This window comes from Arachis stenosperma, chromosome 9, assembly GCF_014773155.1.
Source record: "Arachis stenosperma cultivar V10309 chromosome 9, arast.V10309.gnm1.PFL2, whole genome shotgun sequence".
Classification (NCBI taxonomy): domain Eukaryota; kingdom Viridiplantae; phylum Streptophyta; class Magnoliopsida; order Fabales; family Fabaceae; genus Arachis; species Arachis stenosperma.
Window position 1 is genome coordinate 57,018,055 of NC_080385.1, and position 11,532 is coordinate 57,029,586.

Genomic DNA, 11,532 nt, shown 5'->3' on the forward strand with positions numbered 1-11,532 from the left:
CTTGCAAGTCTGAAGCACGTCACAGTCATTCAATACCGGAATCCTACTCGGAATACCACAGACAAGGTTAGACTTTCCGGATTCCCAGGATCCTACTCGGAATACCACAGACAAGGTTAGACTTTCCGGATCCTCATGAATGCCGCCATCTATCTAGCTTATACCACGAAGATTCTGTTGGGGAATCTAAGAGATACACATTCAAGCTCGGTTGCATGTAGAACGGAAGTGGTTGTCAATCACGCGCGTTCATAGGTGAGAATGATGATGAGCGTCACATAATCATCACATTCATCATGTTCTTGGGTGCGAATGAATATCTTGGAATAAGAATAAGATAGAATTGAATAAAAAGTAATAGTAATTGTATTGAAACTTGAGGCACAGCAGAGCTCCACACCCTTAATCTATGGTGTGCAGAAACTCCACCGTTGAAAATACATAAGTGAAAGGTTCAGGCATGGCCGAATGGCCAGCCCCCATGATCTGAGAACTAATCGTCCCAAGATGTCAAATACATTAGTTAAATGTTCTATTTATAATGAACTAGCTCCTAAGGTTTACATGAGTAAGTAATTGATGCATAAATCCACTTCCGGGGCTCACTTGGTGTATCTTTGGGCTGAGCTTGATCAATCCACGAGCTGAGGCTTCTCTTGGAGTTGAACTCCGAGTTATGACGTGTTTTGGGCGTTCAACTCCGGATCATGACGTTTTTCTGGCGTTTAACTCCAGACAGCAGCATGTACTTGGCGTTCAACGCCAAGTTACGTCATCAATTTCCGAATTAAGTATGGACTATTATATATTGCTGGAAAGCTCTGGATGTCTACTTTCCAACGCCGTTGAGAGCGCGCCATTTGGAGTTTAGTAGCTCCAGAAAGTCCATTTTGAGTGCAGGGAGGTCAGATTCCAACAGCATCAGCAGTCCTTTTGTCATCCTTTTTTCAGAGTTTTGCTCAAGTCCCTCAATTTCAGCCAGAATTTACCGGAAATCACAGAAAAACACACAAACTCATAGTAAAGTCCAGAAATGTGAATTTAACATAAAAACTAATGAAAATATCCCTAAAAGTAGCTTGAACTTACTAAAAACTACCTAAAAACAATGCCAAAAAGCGTATAAATTATCCGCTCATCAATCACCCCCAGCGATTTTGTAGCTCATTTTAGGCACAATCCAACTCATTTCTGATCCTATTAAACCAAAGGATTGGAGGGGGAATGAACACACTTAGTCATAGTTTAGTTTTCATCATGTTTTAGGGTAGAATTCTAGAGAGAGAAGCTCTCTCTTCTCTCTAGAATTTAGGGTAGTTTAGGTTTAATTTTCTTAAATCCAACTTTTAATTCTTGTTTTGATTTAGTTTCTCCTTTTAATTTCTTGTTGTTACATCTCTACTCTTCTATTTTTTACTTGTTCATTTCTTTTATTTTGTTGCTTTCATGTTCATGAACCTTGTTGGATCTTAATTTTCCTTTAATGCAATTTTATGTTTGATGTTATTTTTATTGTTGATTTGAGTTATTGATTTTACTTTTCTTGCTATTGGTAGTTGGTAGATTTTATTATTCTTGAATATTTACTATGCTTTTCTTTTGTGCCCACCAAGTGTTTGACAAAATGCTTGGTTGGATGTTAGAGTAGATTTTGAGCATTCTTGGCTTGGAAAGAGTAATTAGGCAATCTTGAGTCATGAAAACCCAACTTATGTTGGTGATCTAGAGTTGTTAGCTAATATTGTTTCCATTGACGCTAATCTTTTGCTAATTTAATTAGTGAGTTGATTAGGACTTATGGAATATTGTTTCCATTGACGCTAATCTTTTGCTAGTTTAATTAGTAAGTCGGTTAGGACTTTTTGATTGAGATTAGCTAGTCTCGTTAGACTTTCTCCCTATTTGTTGGAGTTGACGTAATGAGATAAATTCTTGTTTATCATTGTGATATGATTGATTATCTTGTTTGACTTTTTCCCTATTTGTTGGAGTTGACTAAATAAGATGAATTAATCATGCATGACTAGGATAGAAAGCCTATGATCTCAATTCATTGCCATGAATGTCTCTCTTTCTTTAATTGCTTCCTTTAATTGCTTGTTTGATTTACTTTTCGTATCATTTACTTTCTTGCTTTTGCATTTCCTTGCCCAATATCAAATCAAACCCCCATTGATCCTCATAGCCAATAATTAAGCACTTCATTGCAATTCCTTGTGAGACGACCCGGAGTCTTAATAGTTCGGTTAATTTTCATTGGGGTTTGTACATGTGACAACCAATATTTTTTATTGGGAGGATTGTTTGTTGGTGTAGAACTATACTTACAATGAGAATTCATTCAATTGAGGAAATTCTATACCACGACAATTTTCTTAAATCAGTACCCAGGGTGTTGGTGTACTCTGCGATGAAGTCGGCTAGGTATTGTGATTTAATAGCTGTCCGAGATTCATATTTGAGGTCAAACTCGAATAACTTGACCGCCCATTGTAGGACTCTTCCAGCTAAATCTGTTTTCTGTAAGATGCCTTTAATAGGCTGGTTGGTGCGTACTCTGATAGTGTGAGCTTGGAAGTAGGGGCGGAGTCGTCGAGAAGTGAGTATGAGGGTGTAGGCAAACTTTTCTATCTTTTGCTAGTTTACTTCAGCCCTTTGTAGAGCCTTACTGATGAGCGGATAATTTGTACCCTTTTTGGCATTGTTTTTAGTATGTTTTTAGTAGTTTTAGTTGAGTTCTTAGTATATTTTTATTAGTTTTTAGTTAAAATTCACTTTTCTGGACTTTACTATGAGTTTGTGTGTTTTTCTGTGATTTCAGGTATTTTCTGGCTGAAATTGAGGGACCTGAGCAAAAATCTGATCCAGAGACTGAAAAGGACTGCAGATGCTGTTGGATTCTGACCTCCCTGCACTCGAAGTGAATTTTCTGGAGCTACAGAAGCCCAATTGGCGCGCTCTCAACGGCGTTGGAAAGTAGACATCCTGGGCTTTCCAGCAATATATGATAGTCTATACTTTGCCCAAGATTTGATGGCTCAAACCGGCGTTCAAAGTCACCCTCAGAAATTCCAGCGTTAAACGCCGGAACTGGCACCTAAATGGGAGTTAAACGCCCAAACTGGCATAAAAGCTGGCGTTTAACTCCAAGAAGAGTCTCTACACGAAATTTCTTCATTGCTCAGCCCAAGCACACACCAAGTGGGCCCGGAAGTGGATTTTTATGTCATTTACTCATCTCTGTACACCCTAGGCTACTAGTTTTCTATAAGTAGGACCTTTTGCTATTGTATTAGAGACCCTTTTGATCATGTTTTTATGATTGAACTCACTTTGGGAGGCTGGCCATTCGGCCATGCCTAGACCTTGTTCTTATGTATTTTCAACGGTGGAGTTTCTACACACCACAGATTAAGGTGTGGAGCTCTGCTGTACCTCGAGTATTAATGCAATTACTATTGTTCTTCTATTCAATTCCGCTTGTTCTTTGTCCAAGATATCACTTGTTCTTCAACTTGATGAATGTGATGATCCGTGACACTCATCATCATTCTCACCTATGAGCAAGGTGACTGACAACCACTTCTGTTCTACAAGCAATCAAGGCTCTAGTGAATATCTCTTGGATTCCTGATACACGATGCATGGTTGATCGCCTGACAACCGAGTGCTCGCCTGACAAACGAGCCAGCCATTCCGTGAGATCAGAGTCTTCGTGGTATAGGCGAGAACTGATGGCGGCATTCAAGAGAATCCGGAAGGTCTAACCTTGTCTGTGGTATTCTGAGTAGGATTCAATGATTGAATGACTGTGACGTGCTTCAAACTCCTAGCAGGCGGGGCGTTAGTGACAGACGCAAAAGAATCACTGGATTCTATTCCGGCCTGACCGAGAACCGACAGCTGATTAGCCATATGCTGTGACAGAGCATAGGAACATTTTCACTGAGAGGATGGGAGGTAGCCACTGACAACGGTGAAACCCTATATAAGCTTGCCATGGAAAGGAGTAAGAAGGATTTGATGAAGACAGTAGGAAAGCAGAGAGACGGAAGGGAAGGCATCTTCATACGCTTATCTGAAGTTCCTACCAATGAATTACATAAGTACATCTATCTTTATCTTTATGCTTTATGCGTTTATTACCTATATCCATTTGAGTCTGCCTGACTGAGATTTACAAGGTGACCATAGCTTGCTTCATACCAACAATCTCCGTGGGATCGACCCTTACTCGCGTAAGGTATTACTTGGACGACCCAGTGCACTTGCTGGTTAGTTGTGCAAAGTTGTGTAGTGATTACAATTTCGCGCACCAAGTTTTTGGCGCCGTTGCCGGGGATTGTTCGAGTATGGACAACTGACGGTTCATCTTGTTGCTTAGATTAGGTATTTTTCAGAATTCTTAAGAGTGAATTCTAGTGTTTCAAGGTGATGTTCTTACCATCACCAAAGCTGATTGATTCTCATCAATTTAGCTCTTGAATGCAATGTCCTGCTGAAGCTTGGCTAGCCATGTCTAATTCCTTTAGACTAAAGCTTTAGACTAACATTGCATGATTCCTGGAATTCTCATTAAGAATTTTGATACCTTTATTTTCTTTTCATATAATTTTCGAAAAAAAACACAAAAAAATTACAAAATCATAAAAACCAAAAATATTTTATGTTTTTTGTTTAAGTCTAGTGTCTAATTTTAAGTTTGGTGTCAATTGCATGCATTCATGCATGTGTCTTCATTAATCTTCAAGCTGTTCTTGATGATTTTATTACTCTGATTTTTAATTCTCTTGACTTGAGTGTTTATATGTCTCATATGCATTCTCATTTTGTTAGTGTCAGCAGTATACAAACTGCTAAGTTTGGTGTCTTGCATGCATTATTATTTGATTTTAGTTGCATTCTGATTATTAAAAATCCAAAAATATTTTTAATTTGTGTCTTCTCAAGTCAGAAAAAGCTGAGCGTTCAAAAATCCAAAAATACAGAGAATTGAAGATTCAGAACATACAGCAGAGGAATTGCACAGAAAAAGCTGGGCGTTCAAAACGCCCAGTGAAGAAGGACAGACTGGCGTTTAAACGCCAGCCAGGGTACCTGGTTGGGCGTTTAACGCCCAAAAGGGTATAATTTTGGGCGTTAAACGTTAGAATGTGCACCATTCTGGGCGTTTAACGCCAGGATGGCACAAGGGGGAGGATTTTGTTTTCAAATCATTTTTTTTTCAAGTTTTCAAAGTTTTTCAAAATCAAATCTTTTTCAAATCATATCTTTTCAATCAAATGTTTTCAAAATCAATTTCTTTCCTTTTTCAAAGATACTTGCTAACAATTAATGATTTGATTGAACATTTCAAGTATGTTGCCTTTTCTGTTGAGAAAGGTTTAATGTTTGAATCATATCTTTTCTTGTTAGGCAAGTCATTAATTTTTTTTTCAAATCTTTTTTAAAATTGTTTTCAAATCATATTTTCTCAATCACATATTTTTTAAAATCAATCATATCTTCTTAACCTCATCTTTTTCAAAATAGCTTTCAGTCAAATCTTTTTGACTTCTAATTTCAAAATCTTTTTCAAAAATCACTTGACTTCTTTCCCACTCTTATTTTCGAAAATTAATTAGTGTTTTTTCAAAATGTTTTCAAAATCTTTTACTTAATTTTCGAAAATTACTTCCCTTCTCCTCACATCCTTCTATTTATGGACTAACACTATTCCTTAATGCAAAATTCGAGCTCCATCTTCTTTGATAAGATCGAATTTTCTACTTCTGTCTTCTACTTTCCTTTTCCTCTGACACCTAAAGGAATCTCTATACTGTGACATAGAGGATTCCACATTTTCTTGTTCTCTTCTCTTTCATATGAGCAGGAACAAAGACAAAGGCATTCTTGTTGAAGCTGATCCTGAACCTGAAAGGACCTTGAAGCGAAAGCTAAGAGAAGCTAAGGCACAACTCTCTACAGAGGACCTAACAGAAATCTTCAAAGAAGAAGACATGGCAGGCGAAAACAACAATAATGCAAACAATGCAAGGAAGGTGCTGGGTGACTTTACTGCACCTACTCCCGACTTTTATGGGAGAAGCATCTCTATCCCTGCCATTGGAGCAAACAACTTTGAGCTTAAGCCTCAATTAGTTTCTCTAATGCAACAGAATTGCAAGTTCCATGGACTTCCATTGGAAGATCCTCATCAGTTTTTGGCTGAGTTCTTGCAAATCTGTGACACTGTCAAGACTAATGGGGTTGACCCTGAGGTCTACAGACTTATGCTATTCCCTTTTGTTGTAAGAGACAGAGCTAGGACATGGTTGGACTCACAACCTAAAGAAAGCCTGGACTCATGGGAAAAGCTAGTCAATGCCTTCTTGGCAAAGTTCTTTCCACCTCAAAAATTGAGTAAGCTTAGAGTGGAAGTCCAAACCTTCAGACAGAAGGATGGAGAATCCCTCTATGAAGCTTGGGAAAGATACAAACAATTGATCAGAAAGTGTCCATCTGACATGCTTTCTGAATGGAGCATCATAGGTATTTTCTATGATGGTCTCTCTGAACTATCCAAGATGTCTTTGGATAGCTCTGCTGGAGGATCTCTTCATTTGAAGAAGACGCCTACAGAAGCTCAAGAGCTAATTGAGATGGTTGCAAATAACCAATTCATGTACACTTCTGAAAGGAACCCTGTGAACAATGGGGCAAATCAGAAGAAAGGAGTTCTTGAGATTGATGCTCTGAATGCCATTCTGGCTCAGAACAAGATATTGACTCAACAAGTCAATTTGATCTCTCAAAGTCTGTCTGGAATGCAAAATGCACCAAGCAGTACTAAGGATGCTTCATCTGAAGAAGAAGCCTATGATCCTGAGAACCCTTCAATGGAAGAGGTGAATTACCTAGGAGAACCCTATGGAAACACCTATAATTCTTCATGGAGAAATCATCCAAATTTCTCATGGAAGAATCAAGAGAGACCTCAACAAGGTTTCAACAATAATAATGGTGGAAGAAACAGGTTTAGCAATGGCAAGCCTTTTCCATCATCTTCTCAGCAACAGACAGAGAATTCTAAGCAGAACCCCTCTGACATAGCAACCATGGTCTCTGATCTAATCAAAATCACTCAAAGTTTCATGACTGAAACAAGGTCCTCCATTAGGAATTTGGAGGCACAAGTGGGACAGCTGAGCAAGAAAGTTACTGAACTCCCTCCTAGTACTCTCCCAAGCAATACAGAAGAAAATCCAAAAGGAGAGTGCAAGGCCATCAATATGGCCGAATTTGGAGAGGAGGAAGAGGAAGTGGACGCCACTGAGGAAGACCTCAATGGGCGTGCACTAGCCTCCAATGAGTTCCCTAATGAGGAACCATGGGAATCTGAGGCTCAAAATGAGACCATAGAGATTCCATTGGACTTACTTCTGCCTTTCATGAGCTCTGATGAGTATTCTTCCTCTGAAGAGGATGAGTATGTCACTGAAGAGCAAGTTGCTAAATACCTTGGAGCAATCATGAAGCTAAATGACAAGTTATTTGGAAATGAGACTTGGGAGAATGAACCTCCTTTGCTCACCAAAGAACTGGATGACTTGTCTAGGCAGAAACTGCCTCAAAAGAGACAAGACCCTGGGAAGTTTTCAATACCTTGTACCATAGGCACCATGACCTTCAAGAAGGCTCTGTGTGACTTAGGGTCAAGTGTAAACCTCATGCCTCTCTCTGTAATGGAGAAGCTAGGGATCTTTGAGGTGCAAGCTGCAAGAATCACATTAGAGATGGCAGACAACTCAAGAAAACAAGCTCATGGACTTGTAGAGGATGTTTTGGTGAAGATTGAAAACCATTACATCCCTGTTGATTTCATAGTCCTAGAGACTGGGAAGTGCATGGATGAAACCATCATCCTTGGCAGGCCCTTCCTAGCCACAGCAAAGGCTGTGATTGATGTTGATAGAGGCGAACTGATCATTCAAGTGAATGAAGAATCCTTTGTGTTTAAGGCTCAAGGATATCCCTCTGTCACCATGGAGAGGAAGCATGAAGAGCTTCTCTCAAATCAGAGCCAAACAGAGCCCCCACAGTCAAACTTTAAGTTTGGTATTGGGAGGCCACAACCAAACTCTAAGTTTGGTGTTGAACCCCCACATTCAAACTCTAAGTTTGGTGTTGGGAGGTTCCAACATTGCTCTGAGAAAATGTGAGGCTCCATGAGAGCCATCTGTCAAGCTACTGACATTAAAGAAGCGCTTGTTGGGAGGCAACCCAATGTTATATGTTATCTATTTCTCTTTGTTATTTTATGTTTTTTGTAGGTTGATGATCATAAGAAGACACAAAATCAATTGAAAAAGCAAAACAGAATGAAAAACAGGAAGAAAAATAGCACACCCTGGAGGAAGAACCCACTGGCGTTTAAACGCCAGTGAGGCTAGCAGTTGGGCGTTTAACGCCCAGTCTGGCACCATTCTGGGCGTTTAACGCCAGGAATGGGCACCAGCCCGGCGTTTAATGCCAGAAATGGCTCAAAACGTGATTTTGAATGCCATTTGGTGCAGGGATGACTTTTCCTTGACACCACAGGATCTGTAGACCCCACAGGATCCCCACCAACCCCACCACTCTCTCTCTTCTTTACTCATTCACCAATCACCTCAATACCTCTTCCCCAAAAACCCTTCACCTATCAAATCCCTTCTTTCTCTTCACCACTCACATCCATCCTTCATAAAACTCCATCTACCTCACCATTCAAAATTCACACCACTCTCCCACCCAAACCCACCCATAAAGGCCGAACCACAAAGCCATCTCCCTCTCCTCCATTTCTTCTTCTTCTACTCTCTTCTTTCTTCTTTTGCTCGAGGACGAGCAAACCTTTTAAGTTTGGTGTGGTAAAAGCGTTGCTTTTCATTTTTCCATAACCATTTATGGCATCCAAGGCCGGAGAAACCTCTAGAAAGAGGAAAGGAAAGGCAAAAGCTTTCACCTCCGAGTCATGGGAGATGGAGAGATTTATCTCAAGGGTGCATCAAGACCACTTCTATGAAGTTGTGGCCATGAAGAAGGGTCAACTTTGATCAAAGGTTGGACCAAGTCCTCATAGATATTTATGAAGAGGGCGCTCAATGAAAGAGAGATTCAAGAGGGAAGCTAGTTCAACTGAGAAGGCATGACCTCAAGCCCATCACTAAGAAAAGGATGGAGCAAACAAGAGACCCCTCTCATCATGAGATCCCTGAAATGCCTCAAGGGATGCACTTTCCTCCACAAGACTATTGGGAGCAACTAAACACCTCCCTAGGAGAATTGAGTTCCAACATGGGACAACTAAGGGGGGAGCACCAAGAACATTCCATCCTCCTCCATGAAATTAGAGAAGATCAAAGAATCATGAGAGAGGAGCAACAAAGACAAGGAAGAGACATTGAGGAGCTCAAGCACTCCATAAGACCTTCAAGAGGAAGAACAAGCCGCCATCACTAAGGTGGACCCGTTCTTTAATCTCCTTGTTCTTTATTCTTCTGTTTTTCGAAAATTTATGCTTATGTTTATCCATGTTTGTGTCTTATGATCATTAGTGTCTTAGTGTCTATGCCTTAAAGTTATGAATGTCCTATGAATCCATCACCTTTCTTAAATGAAAACTGTTTTTATCACAAAAGAACAAGAAGTACAGGATTTCGAATTCATCTTTAAAACTAGCTTAATTAGTTTGATGTGGTGGCAATGCTTTTGTTCTCTGAATGTATGCTTAAACAGTGCATATGTCTTTTGAATTTGTTGTTCATGAATGTTAAAATTGTTGGCTCTTGAAAGAATGATAAAAAAGGAGACATGTTACTGAGGATCTGAAAAATCATAAAAATGATTCTTGAAACAAGAAAAAGCAGTGAATACAAAAAAAAAAGGAGAAAAACGAAAAAAAAGGGGGAGAAAGAAAAAGAAAAAGAAAAAGAAAGAAATAAAGTTGTGATCCAAGGCAAAAAGAGTGTGCTTAAGAACCCTGGACACCTCTAATTGGGGACTTTAGCAAAGCTGAGTCACAATCTGAAAAGGTTCACCCAATTATGTGTCTGTGGCATGTATGTATCCGGTGGTAATACTGGAAGACAGAGTGCTTTGGGCCACGGCCAAGACTCAATAAGTAGCTGTGTTCAAGAATCATCATACTTAACTAGGAGAATCAACAACACTATCTGGATTTTGAGTTCCTAAAGAAGCCAATCATTCTGAATTTCAAAGGATAAAGTGAGATGCCAAAACTGTTCGGAGGCAAAAAGCTACTAGTCCCGCTCATCTAATTTGGAGCTAAGTTTCATTGATAATTTGGAGTCTATAGTATATTCTCTTCTTTTTATCTTATTTGATTTTCAGTTGCTTGGGGACAAGCAACAATTTAAGTTTGGTGTTGTGATGAGCGGATAATTTGTACCCTTTTTGGCATTGTTTTTAGTATGTTTTTAGTAGTTTTAGTTGAGTTCTTAGTATATTTTTATTAGTTTTTAGTTAAAATTCACTTTTCTGGACTTTACTATGAGTTTGTGTGTTTTTCTGTGATTTCAGGTATTTTCTGGCTGAAATTGAGGGACCTGAGCAAAAATCTGATCCAGAGACTGAAAAGGACTGCAGATGCTGTTGGATTCTGACCTCCCTGCACTCGAAGTGGATTTTCTGGAGCTACAGAAGCTCAATTGGCGCGCTCTCAACGGCGTTGGAAATTAGACATTCTGGGCTTTCCAGCAATATATAATAGTCCATACTTTGTCCAAGATTTGATGGCCCAAACCGGCGTTCAAAGTCACCCTCAGAAATTCCAGCGTTAAACGCCGGAACTGGCACCTAAATGGGAGTTAAACGCCCAAACTGGCATAAAAGCTGGCGTTTAACTCCAAGAAGAGTCTCTACACGAAATTTCTTCATTGCTCAGCCCAAGCACACACCAAGTGGGCCCGGAAGTGGATTTTTATGTCATTTACTCATCTCTGTACACCCTAGGCTACTAGTTTTCTATAAGTAGGACCTTTTGCTATTGTATTAGAGACCCTTTTGATCATGTTTTTATGATTGAACTCACTTTGGGAGGCTGGCCATTCGGCCATGCCTAGACCTTGTTCTTATGTATTTTCAACGGTGGAGTTTCTACACACCACAGATTAAGGTGTGGAGCTCTGCTGTACCTCGAGTATTAATGCAATTACTATTGTTCTTCTATTCAATTCTGCTTGTTCTTTGTCCAAGATATCACTTGTTCTTCAACTTGATGAATGTGATGATCCGTGACACTCATCATCATTCTCACCTATGAGCAAGGTGACTGACAACCACTTCTGTTCTACAAGAAATCAAGGCTCTAGTGAATATCTCTTGGATTCCTGATACACGATGCATGGTTGATCGCCTGACAACCGAGTGCTCGCCTGACAAACGAGCCAGCCATTCCGTGAGATCAGAGTCTTCGTGGTATAGGCGAGAACTGATGGCGGCATTCAAGAGAATCCGGAAGGTCTAACCTTGTCTGTGGTATTCTGAGTA

The 11,532-nt window shown here is 39.8% G+C and overlaps 1 non-coding gene across 1 annotated transcript; it reads right to left on the reverse strand.

Annotated features, from left to right (window-relative positions):
• Positions 1-6,404: 6,404 nt before the first annotated feature.
• Positions 6,405-6,508, reverse strand: LOC130953328 (small nucleolar RNA R71). The gene has a single exon (XR_009075499.1). It is a non-coding gene; the product is annotated as a small nucleolar RNA R71 (small nucleolar RNA).
• Between the last annotated feature and the right edge of the window lie 5,024 nt (positions 6,509-11,532).